At 37.5% G+C, this 18,272-nt stretch overlaps 1 protein-coding gene across 4 annotated transcripts in view; it reads right to left on the bottom strand.

Moving 5' to 3' along the window:
• Rabgap1l (RAB GTPase activating protein 1 like) overlaps positions 1–18,272 on the bottom strand; it is a 659,411-nt gene that overhangs the window by 319,233 nt on the left and 321,906 nt on the right. The window lies entirely within an intron of this gene.

Below are 18,272 nucleotides of genomic sequence, written 5' to 3'. Positions count from 1 at the left end.
TACAAAAAAATATCAGTGTCCACCCGTGTCTTATCAGAACACCATGGATTAAAGTTAGAAGGCAACAACAATGCTACCCCCAGAAAGCCGACAAACTCATGGAAACTGAACAGTCAACTACTGAAGCACACCTGGGTCAAGGAAGAAATTAAGAAAGAAATTAAAGTCTTCCTTGAATTTAATGAAAACAACATACTCAAACCTATGGGACACAATGAAAGCAGTGCTAAGAGGAAAGTTCATAGCACTAAGTGCCCACTTAAAGAAAACAGAGAAAGCATACATTGGAGACTTAACAGCACACCTGAGAGCTCTAGAAAAAAAAAAGAAGCAGACACGCCCAGGAGGAGTAGAAGACTGGATAATAATCAAAATGAGGGTGGAAATCAACAAAATAGAAACACAGAAAACAGTCCAAAGAATCAATGAAACAAAAAGTTGGTTCTTGGAGAAAATCAACAAGATTGATAAACCCCTATCCAAACTAATTAAACGACAGTGATAGAACACGCAAATAAATAAGATCAGAAATGAAAAGGGGGACATAACCACAGACACAGAGGAAATTCAGAGAATCATTAGATCTTACTGCAAAAGCCTGTATGCCACAAAACTGGAAAATGCAAAAGAAATCTACATTTTTTTAGATAAGTACCATATGCCAAAGCTAAACCAAGACCAGGTGAACGATCTAAATAGACCTGTTAGTTACGAAGAATTAGAAATTATTATCAAAAATCTCCCTTTCAAAAAAAGCCCAGGACCAGATGGTTTCAATGCAGAATTCTACCAGAACTTCCAAGAAGAGCTAATACCTATACTCCTTAATGTATTTCACAATATAAAAACAGAAGAGTCATTGCCAAATTCCTTTTATGAAGCTACAGTTACCCTGATACCAAAACCACGCAAAGACCCAACCAAGAAAGAGAATTACAGGCCTATCTCACTCATGAACATTGACGCAAAAATTCTCAATAAAATACTGGCAAACCGAATCCAAGAACACATCAGAAAAATTATCCATTATGATCAAGTAGGCTTCATCCCAGAGATGCAGGGCTGGTTCAACATACACAAATCTATCAATGTAATCCACCATATAAATAAACTGAAAGAAAAAAACCATATGATCATTTCATTAGATGCTGAAAAAGCATTCGACAAAATTCAACACCCCTTTATGATAAAGGTCTTAGAGAGATTAGGGATACAAGGATCATACCTAAATATAATAAGAGCTATTTACAGCAAGCCGACAGCTAACATTAAATTAAACGGAGAAAAACTCAAAGCCATCCCACTAAAATCAGGAACATGACAAGGATGTCCACTCTCTCCATACCTCTTCATATAGTGCTTGAAGTTCTAGCAATAGCAATAAGACAACATAAGGGGATCAAGGGGATTCATATTGGAAAGGAAGAAGTTAAGCTTTCGTTATTTGCAGATGATATGATAGTATACATAAGCGACCCCAAAAACTCTACCAAAGAACTCCTACAGCTCATAAACACCTTTAGTAATGTGGCAGGATACAAGATCAACTCCAAAAAATCAGCTGCCTTCCTATACACTAAGTATAAGGAAGCAGAGAGGGAAATCAGAGAAGCATCACCTTTCACGATAGCCACAAATAGCATAAAATACCTTGGGGTAACTCTGACCAAGGAAGTGAAAGATCTATTTGACAAGAATTTTAAGTCTTTGAAGAAAGAAATTGAAGAGGACATCAGAAAATGGAAGGATCTCCCTTGCTCTTGGATTGGGAGGATCAACATAGTAAAAATGGCAATTCTACCAAAAGCAATCTATAGATTCAATGCAATCCCCATCAAAATCCCATCAAAATTCTTCACAGATCTGGAGAAGAAAATAATCAACTTTATATGGAAAAACAAAAAACCAGGATAGCGAAAACAATCTTTTACAATAAAGGATCTTCTGGAGGCATTACCATCCCTGACTTCAAACTGTATTACAGAGCTACAGTATTGAAAACAGCTTGGTACTGGCATAAAAACAGAGAAGTCGACCAACGGAATTGAATAGAAGACCCGGACTTTAACCCACAAACCTATGAACACCTGATTTTCGATAAAGGAGCTAAAAGTATACAATGGAAAAAAAAAGAGAGCATCTTTAACAAATTGTGCTGGCAAAACTGGATGACAATCTGTAGAAGAATGAAAATAGTTCCATATATATCACCATGCACAAAACTCAAGTCCAAATGGATTAAAGACCTTAGCATCAGTCTGAACACACTGAACCTGATAGAAGAGAAAGTGGGAAGTACTCTACAACACATGGGCACAGGAGACCACTTCCTACGTATAACCCCAGCAGCACAGACATTAAGGGCAACATTGAATAAATGGGACCTCCTGAAACTGAGTAGCTTCTGTAAAGCAAAGGACACTGTCATTAAGACAAAAAGGCAACCCACTGACTGGGAGAAGATCTTCACCAACCCCGCAACTGACAAAGGTCTGATCTCCAAAATATATAAAGAACTCCAGAAACTAGACCGTAAAAGGCTAATCAACCCAATTATAAAATGGGGCACTGAGTTGAACAGAGAATTCTCAACAGAAGAAGTTCAAAGGGCCAAAAGACACTTAAGGTCATGCTCAACTTCCTTAGCAATCAGGGAAATGCAAATCAAGACAACTTTAAGATACCATCTTACACCTGTCAGAATGGCTAAAATCAAAAACAACAATGATAGCCTTTGCTGGAGAGGTTGTGGAGAAAGGGGTACACTCATCCATTGCTGGTGGGAATGCAAACTTGTGCAACCACTTTGGAAAGCAGTGTGGCGGTTTCCCAGGAAATTCGGGATAAACCTACCTCTTGACCCAGCAATACCACTCTTGGGAATATACCCAAGAGATGCCTTATCACACAACAAAAGTATATGCTCAACTATGTGCATAGCAGCATTGTTGGTAATAGCTAGAACCTGGAAACAACATAGATGCCCTTCAATGGAAGAATTTATGAGGAAAGTATGGAATATATACATATTAGAGTACTATTCAGCAGTAAAAAACAATGACTTCTTGAATTTTGCATGCAAATGGACGGAAATAGAAAACACTATCCTGAGTGATGTAAGTCAGACCCAAAAAGAGGAACATGGGATGTACTCACTCATATTTGGTTTCTAGCCATAAATAAAGGACATTGAGCATATAATTCGTGATCCTAGAGAAGGTAAATAAGAAGGTGAACCCAAAGAAAAACATATAGGCATCCTCCTGAATATTAAGCTTCATCAGGCGATGAAAGGAGGCAGAGACAGAGACCCACATTGGAGCACCGGACTGAAATCTCAAGGTCTAAATCAGGAGCAGAAGGAGAGAGAGCACGAGCAAGAAAGTCAGGACCGCGAGGGGTGCACCCACACACTGAGACAATGGGGATGTTCTATCGGGAACTCACCAAGGCCAGCTGGCCTGGGTCTGAAAAGGCATGGGATAATACCGGACTTGCAGAACATAGCGGACAATGAGGACTACTGAGAACTCAAGAACAATGGCAATGGGTTTTTGATCCTACTGCACGTACTGGCTTTGTGGGAGCCTAGGCAGTTTGGATGCTCACCTTACTAGACCTGGATGGAGGTGGGTGGTCCTTGGACTTCCCACAGGGCAGGGAACCCTGATTGCTCTTCAGGCTGACGAGGGAGGGGGACGTAATTGGGGGAGGGGGCTTCCCACAGAGCAGGGAACCCTGATTGCTCTTCAGGCTGACGAGGGAGGGGGACTTGATTGGGGGAGGGGGAGGGAAATGGGAGGTGGTGGTGGGGAGAAGGCAGAAATCTTTAATAAATAAATAAATTAATTAAAAAAAAGAAATTGCCAGAAACAAAAAAAGGAATTTTTACTCTTTTCCAAATTTTTTAGTCCTTAGATTGAATTTCTTCTCAAAAAATGCAACAATGTCTAGTAAATGATCCAACAGAAGTGACACACAATTTGTTTAATACAAGTTTAACACCAACCAAACATGATAAAGAGATTGCTTTATCGGAAAGCACATTGAAATTGAAGTCTCCTACCAAAAATATTGCAGGAGATATTCATCCAGTGCCACCTATATACCTGGCACTCTTGTAATTCTCACAATCCCTACCAGATGAGAACCATCACTCATTTGCTTCTTGTAGAAAAAAAGTGAATACAGCACTCAATTGTCAAGAAACATTAGAAAGACAAGCATTAAAGAAGCACGATCTATTATTTTTTTTTTTATGAAACAATTTTTGAGATGCTAAGAACTAAAACGGCATTACAGTGAGGGTGACTATTTCCATACTGAAAAACCTGACGACACCTTTTAATTTTCATATTCCTAGCACTATGACAGAACCATTTCCTTTTTTATATTTTTTATTTTTAAAACTATTTTATTTTACAGATCAATCCCAGTTCCCTCTCCTTCCCATCCCCCCGCTACCCCCACCTTCTCCCCATCACACTCCCATATCCCGATCCACTCCTCAGAGAGGGTGAGGCTTGCTTCCCATGGGGAGTCAACAAAGTCTATCACATCACTTGAGGCAGGATTAAGACCCCCCCCCTCCAGATCTAGGCTGAACAAGGTAACCCTCCATAGTAAATGAGCTCCAGAAAGCCAGTTCATGCATTAGGGATAAATACCAGTCCCACTTCTAGTGGCCCCACAAACTGCCCAAGCCACACAACTGTCACCCACATTCAGAGGGCCTAGTTCCTCAGCTGTCAGTTGGAAGCCAGTGTGTTCCCACCTACTTGGTCAGCTGTTTTTGTGGGTTTCCCCATCATGGTCTTGGTCCCTTTGCTCATAATATGGCTCTTCCCTCTCTATGATTGGAGATTCATAGGAATTCAGAAATTCAGCCCAGTGCTTAGCTGTGATCTCTGCATCTGCTTCAATCAGTTACTAGATGAAGGGACAGAACCTTTTCTTATCGGTCCCTATTGTCAGCCCCTAAAGTATAAGCTGTGGTGTCTCTTCTTTTCTACCACAAAATCAATCCAACTTGATGAGCATCTTTCCAATCTTTCAAAGGTATTAAAAATGCCAGGGTGAACTACTGCTAGTCACAAACAGCAGGAAGATAAATGATTCACAGCTAAAAATATTTTGACCTTAGGATGTGTCTTCTATTCTTACCCCACAGGGATTTTCCTTCAGTTCTATGTTGGATGGTAAAACATCACAAACTTATGTGTCCCTGAAAGCAGATGGGTTTACAGTGGTGGGTCTCATTTATCTGCCTTGATGCTAGCCCAAATCAGTCAAAGATAAAACGTGGACATTTAAAAGTGTATTCTAGTTTTAAATGTGTTGCAAAAAACCATGAGCAACAAACAGTAGTGAAATGTTGAATCACTGCCAATTTTATCTCTTGAATATGGAGAGGAGTCTTGACCAAAGTCAGGTATATAAAGACAAAAGTTAAAATTAAACCATTATATTATATAAATAAGTTGGGGTTGGAGAGATGGCTCAATGGTTAAGAGCACTGGCTTCTGTTCCAGAGGTCCTGAGTTCAATTCTCAGCCACCACATGGTGACTCACAACCATTTGTAATGAGATCTGATTACCTCTTCTGCTGTGTGTGAATAAAGGACACTCATATACATAAATAAATATTTAAATTAAATAAATAAGTTTCCTGCTATAAACAACACACACATGCTTCTTAATGTCTAAAAGCCTGACATAAAGGCAATATATACATATGCCAGAAAATGAAAAGAAATTTCTCAGGGGGATTGGGAACTATAAGAACTAAAGGCAGCTAGGTGGAGTGAAACACACTTTTAATCCCAGCACTCAGGGAGGGAAAGGCAGACGGATCTCTATGAATTGGAGGCCAGCCAAGTAGGTGGGAAGAGAAACAGGGAGACAGGCAAAGAAGCAGAGGGATGGACAGACAGACAGAGAGAAAACAGAGAGAGAAAGAGAAAAAGATGGGAGATGTCCAGGCTATTTCAAAAAGGAACATAATGAATGTGCACAGAAGGTGCTCTTAGTGGCTATGGTATAGGTCATATCCTGTCAGAACACCAAGGGCAGGCCAGTACAGATGCCCAAATACTCATACTGATGGCATACTTCAATGCTTTAAAACATTCTGTGGCCATTTTGTTTGCAAAATATCTTAAAACAAAATTTATTACACTTTTATTGATTAATACTATCTCAAAAACTTCTAAAATATAATTTAGATGATTTTACAAAATGTTTCAATTTATATGTTTGAATAATATACTCCTAGTTACACATATACCTATGAAATTTACCATTTAACATTTTATTTAACATGGGCTACTGTGCAATAAGGTACAATAGTATCTTATTAATTATTCATTAATTATTAATTAAAAAGTTATAAGAGACCTATGGTTTCTGAATAGCTAGAGGCTGAACATCTACTCATAAAGATGAGTGAGGAATAATCATGACAGAAGGAAAGATATGCTAACAGATAAATAATTCATATAGGCGATGATAACTGTAGGAGTTCAATGGAAAATGGGCTACAAAAGTATTCAGGTGGCATAGTGGCCTTTACATGAGATACAGGAAGGTTGTCATAGGCACCACAGATAGATAGATGGGTTCAAAATAGAAAGTCTGTGACACTAACAGCAACGATGGTGTCACAGAGGCTCCAAAGCAGGAGAGCAGTTGGTAACCTCAGGAGATAAGATTCTAATTAGCTAAGAAGGGAATACATAAAAGAAGATATTGAGTGGATAGATAGCATAGAAAGGTGATCTGGAATAAAAACATTTTAATTTAATCTAGTAGGTGGTAAAGAGTTATTTCATCTGACTTATATTTTAGGAACCACTCTTTCAATTTGGTCTTGTGTACTTTCACTATTTGAGAACTGTAGGTGGGTGGTAAATAAAGAATATTATCCCCAACAAAAACAGGCTTTTGACACTGGATATTCAGAAGTAATCACTAAGCTCATACAATATCATGGAAGGCCTTGGTCATAATGTGACCAAGGATGAATGAAGTATTTGAGTCATGTAGTTGTAGTGAGAGGTAAAGACTAAGGAAAGTCACATTGGCTGCATGTAACTTAAACCCAATAAAAACTCAGCTCAGCATATTGGGTTGGCTTCCTTAGCTAACAATAGTTCATGTATATTGTCATGCATTTATGTCAGGAAATAAATATCCATAGTTCCAGTGGAAGAAGACTTGAGTAGGGCTTTTCCTGGATGCTGCCTTTATACGCTTCCCTTGACTAGATTTATTCTGGATCATTTACATGTGAAAACTTTTAACTGTGACCATTTCTGCTTTCTCTGAGACATGGTTGCCTCCAGTGAATTATAAAACAGATAGGGGTTTTTGTACCTCTTGCATTTACCTCTGATATTAGGTCAAGGTAATTTGGTATGGACTCTAACTCTGCAGTTGGTTAGACTCATAAATCACCCAATATTTTTCTTCTTAAAGTCAAAATTGTTACATAGCTTGGGCTGATCTCTCTCTCACAATCCTTCCTCGGCTTCCCAAGTGCTTAGATGACCACTATGTTCCACCATGCCCAGCAAAATCAACAAAACTGGAGACCTCGTTGTGGTATTCTCACAGACAAATCTGCTAAGTTTAAAGATATCACTACAACCTTTTTCTCTCTGCAACAAGATATTATTCAGAATAAAAGTTTCATTTGATTTTATTTCAAGTAACTTTTAAAAAAATCTGGGTACTGGGGAAATGGCAGCTTTGTAACATGAGGACTTGAATTTGGACCCCTAGTACCCAACATACCAGGTACTCTATAGAAAGGCATGTCTCAGAGACTCATTGATCAGATAGTCTAACCAACTTGTCAGCTCCTTGTTCAGTGAGAGACCATGGAACAAAAAAATAAGTTTAGAGCAATTGAAGAAACCAACATTTCTGGTCTCCATACATAACTGCAAATGCAAACACAAACGTGATATACTGACACATTTCCAAACCTAGATGGGCTCACTAGGATCATGGACATTTCTTTCAGACATCATTGTACAGATGTATACCACACACTGATACATTGAAACAATTAGATGGGCTCAATGGGGTCATGGGCATTGGTTTTGGACATCATTGTAGCACAAGTGCATGCACACACACACACACACACACACGCATACACAGCGACATACACACAGAGCTTTTAACATAGATCTTCAGAGATTATATATAATGCAACTACTGTGAACAATTTGATCATTTGTTTAAGGAAACACCTACACCTTATTAATGAACTGAAATACACAAATTGAAAAGCAAACCTTGTAATTATTGAAATGATCTTGCTAATTCACTTGTATAACGGATCACCTAGAATATCAAAACAAAGTCAATGTATTCTAGACTTCCTTATCTAAAGAAAAAAACCTGAACAGTTCAGTTTCTGCATGCAAAAAGAGCTAAACGATGCACTATATATACGTGAAAACTACATTAGAGTCAACCAGTCCTGTGACCTAGAATATGGGTTTTAAAACAGGCAATTAATTTTTATACCAAATCAACTTATATAATTCCCATTTTATCCCTTTATTTTTCTTTTTGGATTTTCCAAGACAGGGTTTCTTTTTATGACAGTACATTTCCATCGACATAAGTTGTTACCTATCTAGGACTAGAAAATGTACAAATTATGATAATACTAAATGAAATAGGACTATGTAAGAATAAACGGTTTTGTTCCTAAGAGACTATATGAGTTCTCATCATCAATCATAAAGCCCACTTCAGCTAGCTAAATATCCTAATCACATACAGTAAGGATCCCTTTTTGCTGTCCTAAATTCTAGTTAATGTTTCACATTTCTTTCTGTATAATGTACTTTTTCATTCTTCCCATCCAAGACAGTCAATTACAAGGTCTTCAGAACTTTAACTCTTTCACTTTTGGAAAGAGAAGAAATGGAAAAAGAGGAGAAACTCTTTTGTGATAAAGCCAAATCACAAGAGAAATATACATAAAAAGGAGTTATCTACATATTTTATGTGTATCATGCATGTATGTCTGTGCACCAGAGATCCAGAGTACCCGTGGATCTCTGGAACTGGAGTTATAGATGGCTGTTAATGTCATCATGGAGGTCTAAGAACCGAACCCAGATCCTCCAGAGGAACATCAGCACTCGCACAAACTGAACTACTGCTCCTGCCCTACACTTTTTAATTCAACATTTTTTTTTCTGTGTGGATCTAGAAATTCAGGCTATCACTCAAAGGCTTAGATAAGTATACATTCTACCTCCAGGAAAAGTTCTATCACTTTGTAGTTCTTTGTTTTTTTCTCACTCCTCATCTTACAGGGTGTTTCCATCCTCAGTTCAGGTTTCAACCCTCTTAAAGCTCTCCTGAGGAAGTGACATGATTGTCTCTGATATCAACAACTAACTCTCCTTGTCTGGATCTTTACTAAAGCAGATGGCAAACGATTTTGACTATCAGTATTATGTGAGAAGCTGCTTCACAGATCCTACTTAGATTTGTACTCCCAAAATCTCTACAGCACTTGCAAGCAATCTGTAGTTTTAACAAGTATCTATGTAACCCACCAGAAAATGTAGGCAAAAACTGTTATCTAGGAACTATATGCCCGACAGAGCTATCATTCTACATTTAAAACTTGAGTCCAAACCTCAATTCAAAGTTTCCCCATAGGTCTTCATTTCCATTTCTGAGGAGACACAGTATGGCTGTTTCTTCTCCCTTTTACCCTGCTAACCATTTGGTTCTCTGAACTTCACTGTTCCAGTTAATTAACTGGAATTCATGCTTGGATGCCCCTTTTGTTTACCACCTTCAAGTAAGCCATGGTCAATTCTTGCTTTTATTTTCCTGGTGCCTCAGACTTTAGTAGGCAGTTGGTAAATGAGTACTGAAAAGCAGTATATGAAAAGCAGACAAATGAGTAAGAAAAGCAAACAGCATATATTGCTTATTATATGAAAAATCAATGACTTACAAAATTTCACAGCAAAATACATACCAAAGAACCTGCAATTTGAAAACTAAAAAAGACACATGAGAATGATTATATATATATGTATATATATATATATATATTTCTATCTTAAAGCAGAATTGTTTGGAGTTTTCTTATTATGCCTTCTATTTCAAGCTAGAAGTAATTTAAAAAAGAGAGAGGTGCAGGAGAGGGAGGTCTCTGATATAACTTAATGGCAAAGCAGCTGCATAGCATGCATGAGGCAGTGGTTCAATCCCTAGACCCAGAAAATAGTTAATTTTATATGTGTAAAGATAAAAAGATTGATGCATTCAAATGTTCCATCACTTTTTAAAACTCTCTGTATGTAGATGTGTGCATATGTATACATATGATGTATGTGTATATCTATGTGCACATTCATATGAAGGCACACACACATGAACCATGACAATGGTGTGAAGGTCAGAGGCAACCTTGGGTGTTGTGCTTCACTTTACACCTTGTTTGCAAGAGGGTCTCTTGGTTCCTCACCAGTGTTCAAACAGGGACAGCTAGCCCATAAGCATCAGGGTACTCTTCTATCCCTGCTTCCCATTTCATCATAGGAGTGCTATATTAGAGATATACACTATGGCACCTGGCTTTACATGGGTTCTGGGGATTCAAATTCAGGCCCTCATACTTAGGTAATAATTGCTTTAGCTATTGAGCCATCTACCCAGTCCTAACGTACCTTTTAAAAAATAAGTCATTATTTTAATAAGAAACAAGTCACATAATTATTAATAGGTTCAAAATCTGACATCTGACAAAAGTAAATTATATTTTTAAAAAATATATTTTTAATTTATATTTTTAAAAAATAAATTATATTTTTAAAAAATATGTTTTTAAAAAATATCAGGTTTGCCGAGCGGTGGTGGTGCATGCCTTTAATCCCAGAACTTGGGTGGCAGAGGTAGGCAGATCTCTGTGAGTTCAAGGCCAGCCTGGTCTATAAGAGCTAGTTCCAGGACAGGCTCCAAAGCTACAGAGAAACACTGTCTCGAAAACAACAACAACAAAAAAAAAAAAAAAAAATCAAGTTTTAGTCCAGGAGTATAACTCAGTGGGAGAACATGTAATTAACATATACAAGGCCCTAGACTTAATCTCCACTATACATAATACCCACAGTTCATGTGTGCATGCAAACACACTCATGTACACCTTAAGTTTATTATTGACATGTTAGCCTTTTCTTAGTAAAACAGCTTGAAGCTGACAGGCTTAGTTAAGAATCAGAAAATTCCTATTTAATGTACCTCTGCATTGTGGTATATAAAAGTCCTTTGAAAATTGGGGGCAAGAAAATATATGACAAATTCTTTGCCACCTTTAAAACACATCCATATAGCTTTAACTATTATACACATTAGCTTTTGATTTTCATGCCACGCGAGCCATTTTTAGGTAATTTCTCCTTAACAGACGCAAAAAAATTAAAAAGGGACTTTAAAAGTCTCATTTTTTTTTTCTACAAGATTTTGTTGTATCTTTAGGGTCTGTCCTGGAATTAGCTCTAGCTCTTGTAGACCAGGTTGGCCTCAAACTCACAGAGATCCACCTGCCTCTGCCTCCCAAGTGCTGAGATTAAAGGTCTGAATTTTTAATAAAGGTTAAGAATATACAATTGCTATGAAAACTGGAAAAAATTAAAGAAATTTCACTTATTACTCCTATGATAAGTGTGTTATATGCTATCTGACTTGATTCAGCGGCTTGGGAAACTAAAAGAAGGGTTCATCCTATGAACTTGTCTGGTTCTGTGGTTTTACTGAGTTTATTACTACAAGCAAAACCTCAATAATGTGTTTAAAGTTTTCAGTTGTTGATATCAAAACATTTTTGCATGTTAATTAGATAAATGTTAAGAAGTTCACAATATAAACACAATTTGTATTTTCATTAGACCATCATTCAGGTGACCAGAGATGTATCCCTTGATTGAACTATTGCGCAGTTCAGAATATTATTTACACTTTACACCTAGAGAATTTCAACAGTAATATATCATCACATCTTTAAATTTTCCCTCCCTCAATCAGTCCATAAAGTCCTTTTAGGCTAATCTACCTAAAGCACTAGGCTGCCCTTTAGTAGCATTCAAATCAATCTACAACATGGTACCAGCTGTTGGCTCAAAGTGAAAAACTCTCATTTCTGTCTAGATAACATTCCATCTGCAAAGCTGCATTGTTCTTTTAGCTTCAATGCTTTTGTACAATTTCCTCTGTCTAAACAGTCCCACTTTCCACTAATTGAAATACTATTCATTTGCAAAGGCTCATTATATGTCTTTCATAGCACTTTCCTAATGGTCTCAGGTGAAAATATATCCTTCCTCTATATTAATATAATGTCCAGTTCCATATGCTTATATAAAGCTTCCAATATATTGCTGTAAGCCATGTTTGATCTCTAGTGAAAGAACCACACCTAATTTATGGTACAATACAGTGCCCTACATAGACAATGGAAGAAGTGTTTGTTGAGCAAATAATTCTATGAAATAAAAATGGTGAAGCAAACCAAAAAGGTAGGGAGTCCAAAAAGAGTTTACAAAAAGTAGAAGGTGGGCATTGCCACATACTGAGCCATAAATGAAAGCTAAGGTGAGAAACAATTTCCTTTGTTGCACATTTACATGTACCCTTTAATGCTTTAAGCTGGTTCCTAGAGAAGAGGGTTCATGAATGCAGAATCTACGTAATGGGAACCTAGCAACAGCCAATGCCACCATTAACATTGTCACTCGCAGGAAACAAATGATCTCACTGTTCAAAGTTCTACTTGATCGGGACTGATTTGGAAGTCACTTTGGAACAAGTCACCATACCTTGTTTACAACCTCAACTTCCCGAAGTGTAGGGACAAAGAATCAAAGAACTTTTTACACAGATTTATGAAGCACACTTTTGCTCATAATTTAGATTAGACTAAATTGCTTATAAAGATGGTTTAAGTATAACACCTTACCTAAGTAGCAAACCAAAGCAACATTCTTTCAAGGGAGTATTTCCAGCTACCAATCATGGATATGATACTGTATCAAGATTGTAATGTAAATAAAGCCCTTGAAGGCAACTGAGGTAGTGTGGAACACAGATTTATTTATTTATGTATGTATGTATGTATATATGTATTTATTTATTTATGAACGCAGCAAATCCAAGAACTACTAGGGACAGACAGAGATCCCTGGCAGGAAAGCAGACCTAACGGGTGCCCCTGGACCACTGCCCATGAGGAGCCTGCCAATAATGTAGAGCAAAAGGACTTTTACTTACTAGCTTTCTGTTTGTGCCTGCTGAAGTGAGAGTTCAATAGTGCAATTATTTCAAGGACCCGTGCCCTATGACAAAAACCCATTCAGTCAAAATGCTGAAATAAACAGACTTTGTCTTCCAAATCTATAGGATTAAAAGCCTCTGTCTTTGTCCCAGCTTTAGGGTTGCTACAAAAAAATCCTATGTTTTGAGAAATTCAATATGGGAAATACATTTAAAGTTTAGTTGTTAGTTACCATTAACTGACAGTTAAGTGGCAGTCTATATTTTAATTCACTAAATCCTGCAGTCATGCTCACATTGCAGTGTCAGGAGAAGTAAATTCTGAATATATTCAGTTGCTATTTTAACTTTGTTTAAATTAAAGGTCTGAAAGGTAGCTGTTTGATATTAAAATAACTACACTGGATATTAAGCAAGCTGTGTTAATTTACTTGGTGAAAGTGGGGAGACACTTGGTAAAGTTACAGAAACCACTAAGAATAGAATCACAAAGATGTGATCTAAACTCAGAAAGACTGGGAGGAAAATGAGGACATCTAGATAACAATGGACAGACACCATCATTAATGAGAACAGAGTCTGAGAGGACCAGAAAAACTGAATTGATGACCCAGAAAGCAAGATCACATTAAGATAAAGAAGACTCTTCTGAAGTCCCAGAACACAAGAAGGCAGGGAGCAGACAATGATCCCTCCACTGAATGAATGACAAAGCAACTGAGAATGCTCATTTCATCAACACTATCTTCTAATCAAAAGCCAAATCAAGGTGATTGACATTTGAAAATTTCTCTCGTCACCCAAGAAAAGATGCTTTGAAATTAGCACATGACATAAACCTACATTTGAGATTTTAGTGCCTTAGCAGACGGCAAGATTTTTCTCTAGTATTCAAATTGCAAATATTAATGTAAAGAATTATCAGGAAACAATCTGAAAGACAGTGAAATCATGGATTGGGGGAAAAGAAGCAATTGTCTCTTTAAGGCAAATAATTCATAGGCTATATGCTTTCAATCGTTATATTTAATTAAATAATGTTAGCATTTATGCTTCAAGTTTTTTCCCAATGCTGTGTTACACTTAAATATTCTTAATTATTTTTCTGAGGAGTTAAAAAAATACTCTTTTCTATTTTTCTTCTTCCCCTCCTCTTCTTTCTCCTTCTCCTCCTTCTTCCTCTCTCTCTCTCTGAGACAGGGTCTGTCTCTCTGTATAGCCTAAGCTGGCCTGCAGCTTGCTATGTAGACCAGGCTTTGAACTCACAAAGATCTTCCTGCCTCTGCCTTCACCATGCTGGAGTCAAAGTCATGTACCACGATGCCTGTTGGTTTTAACTCATTTATTAAAATTTTATGGTACACACTCTGACTATAATGATAAACATCTAAACAAATAGTCTCTTTAAAGGATAAAATTATTTAACTGAAAATTATTTTCTTCTCAAATTGTGCATTTTAAAGTTCAGAATTTTAAAATAAAAATAATTTCATCAGACACTTCATTACCTTATGTGGTTGCGCTCTACACATGCACTAGGACACTTTCAATAAAATAATTTCCACCAGTAACTTCTATATTTTTGTTTTAAACTAGCCAACTGCTTTCCTCCGAGGGCTCTTGTTAACTTGACATCTCACTCTTCAAAGATGGACTCACCTAAGTTTGGTGGGGGAGTCTTTGGAAGCCCATTGCAATCAATCTGATGCAGCATGGGTTTACACTCTAAAGGGGGAGTGAACCTGGGAGACTGGAGAGTAAGGAGGTGGACAAAAGTCTGATATAAAAGTCAACTTTATTCAGAGGACCAGACAATTTATACACTGAGGGTTAAGAAAGGTCACATGAGTAAGGTTCTCATGAGTTCAAGTAGTATATAATTATAAGAACAAGCCACATGTGGCAAAACATGTTTCCCCATAGAAGCATATAAATAACAACAGCCAGTTGTAATGAATAACATAAATCAAACTCACTCCTATCCAGTACACCAGGGAAGGGCATGAAAACACACTCCAAGAACAATTCAGTGTTTTTGAAGAGAATGGAGTTGCAAGCCTCTTGTTTTTCTTGGCATTTTCTCACAAACATTCAGAATTTCCCTTGCACAACTTCATTCTTGGACCATGTTCCAACGAGCACATACTTACGCAACTAGCAAAGTGAAAACACTGAGAAATAAGGACAAATCCCCCCCCACACCAAATTTGATAGCTCAAACAAAAGAACAACAATACTCTCATTAGTTTACACTCTCAGCCAGTGAGAGTGTAAATGAGTTTGCTGGGTTTCCTGACTCTTGCTTTATACAACCTTTAGCAAATCCATGGGTCCTATCTGATTCAATTGGAACAAACTTAATTTTTTTTTTTTGTAACTGACCAATTAAGAACAAAATAATCTTTCAAGCTAGGACAGGAGATTGTGTAGGACTCATAAAAAAAGGTTGGTGAATGTCCGCCCTTGTTATGTGGAGGATGGGCCACTGGGCTGGATAGTGCGACTCCTGACCTAGCTATGCAAAAACAGTAAAATTCAGGACAATTTAAAATTTTCTTGAAGTTACTAAAAAGTAAAAAAGAACAGGAAAAACTATTTTCCTTTTCATTTGGAACACAAAGCATCATTTAAAAGGGCAAGGAGGAATTACATGGGAGGGACTGAAGGAAGGAAAGAAAGTGAAAATGAAATTATAATCTCAAAAATAAAAAAGTATTTAATAAAATGTAACTAATACACTAGCATAAAAGAAAGACAAGCTCTTTCCACTTAGTTCATAGTAGCCTGGAATTTTCTATGTAGCCCAGGCTGATTTTGAATTTGCATTTTGCTACCTCAGTCTCCCTATGCCATCATACCAAACAGATTACTTTAATGGCATTTTATATAACCAAAGTTACCTGAAATATCACCTCTAAGCTGGACAGTGGTAGCATATGCCTTTAATATCAGCACTCAGGAGGCAGAGGAGGTGGATTTCTGTGAGTTTGAGGTCAGCCTGGTCTAACAAAGGAAGTTCCAGGACAGCCAAGGCTACAGAGAGAAGCAAGCAAACAAAACAAAAATATCACCTTCATCTGTAATCAACATTAAAAACTCTTAAAATATTTTATATTCTCATTTTATAGTAGTTTATAAAAAGTGATATGAAGTGTTCTTACATTTGCACTTTTTTCTGACCTGTAACATAGCAAGTGTCTACAGTGTAGGTCTAGATCTTAACATGGAAGCAATATAATCTTCCTTCCATCGTTTGGTTAAAAAATTTTCTCTGTGTATAGAATTCTGGGGGAGAGAAAAGAGACATGTCTTTTGATAAGAAGAGATGAGAAGAATGAAAATGATGTTCTTAAAACCTTTCTTCTGGTCCCACTGCTAGTGGTCCCACAGTCTGCCCCAGCCATACAACTGTCACCCACATTCATAGGGCCTAGTTTGGGACTATGCTGGTTCCTCGGCTGTCAGTTCAAAGTCAGTGAGCTCCCATTAGCTCAGGTAAATTGTTTCAATGGGTTTCCCCATCATGATCTTGACCCCTTTGCTCATATTATTGTTCATCCCTCTCTTTGGCTGGACTTTGGGAGCTCAGGCCAGTGCTTCCATGTGGATCTCTGAATCTGCTTCCATCAGTTGCTGGATAATTTATCCCTGCTGCTTGAACTGGCTTTTTGGAGCCCATTCTCTTTAGAGAGATAACTTGCTCAGCCTAGAGATAGGGGAGAACCTTGGTCCTGCCTCAGAGTGATGTGTAAGACTTAGCTGACCCCCATGGGAAGCCTTAACTTCTCTGAGGAGTGGATGGGGGGAAGGTAGAGGGAGCGGGAGGAGGGGAGGGAATGGGAACTAGAATTGGTATGTAAAATGAGAAAAAATTTAATTAATTAAAAGAAAACTATATTCTGGAGTTTCTCAGAGATAGCTAAACTCTACAGAGAGGAACTAATTGGTCTCCCATTTCTTCCCTCCAGTATTCCAAGATGCCCAAGTCTCTGCTAGAGTGGCCAAACTCATAATTAAGATTGCAGTTTCTTATTCATGTGTCATATATAATAAAATAAGCAATGTTTTAACCTATTATCCTAGGCTAATAGACAAACACCAGTAAAATGTACAATGGGGCGTGATCTTAAAATTTTTCTACACACTGGCTTCTGACAGCTCCATGGTGTGCAGATGTCAGTAATAACTTTTGCTCTAAGGACCATCAAATATTACAGAAAATATGTTTAATCTTTACTAGGGGAATGAACTAATTATTCTGAGTTTCCCTTAAGGCAGTATGAATGTTGGTTAGGGTATCCAAGCCTCATCTAGAGTCTATTCACTCCATGTCTTTGAATCCACATTCATCACTATAAGGAAGAACAGGAAATATGACTGTCACAATGGAATGCTCATTTTAAAAGGCAAAGTGAAAAACTGGGTTACCACCGGAAGCAGATGTGCTGGTGGTACAAGGCTAAAATCCCAGCATCAGAATTCAAGGCCAGTTTTGGCCAAGCAGCAAGTTTGAGGCCAGCCTGTTCTATATAAAATCCTGCCATGAATGAATGAATGAATGAATGAATGAATGAATGAATGAAACAAAGAAAAAACCCAATGCTTTCTTAGACAAGTTCCTAATGTTTCTAAGCTTTGTTTTCTGTTTCTTCTGCTACATAGTAGGAAAATGGAGCGAATCATTGCCAGTCAGAGTCCCTGACACAGTAAGCATCCTTCAACTCACAGTGGATATTAAGCCTGGAAATCTTTCATATTAATTATGTAGCAAGAGGACAAAATAATTCTACCTCCTAGAATTAGGAGACTTCTAGAGCTTCCTGGTGCTACCAAGATCTAACATGGTGGAAGGATTGAAGGTTCATAATATACAGTGATCACTCTTATTTCTCTGTAAACTGTGGGAATTCTAAATCTTTGCCATTGCTTAATAGTTATGATTTACTACTCAACACTG

The sequence above is a fragment of the Chionomys nivalis genome, chromosome 5 (assembly GCF_950005125.1).
Source record: "Chionomys nivalis chromosome 5, mChiNiv1.1, whole genome shotgun sequence".
NCBI classification, from domain to species: Eukaryota; Metazoa; Chordata; class Mammalia; order Rodentia; family Cricetidae; genus Chionomys; species Chionomys nivalis.
This window is presented reverse-complemented; position numbering and strand designations above follow the sequence as displayed.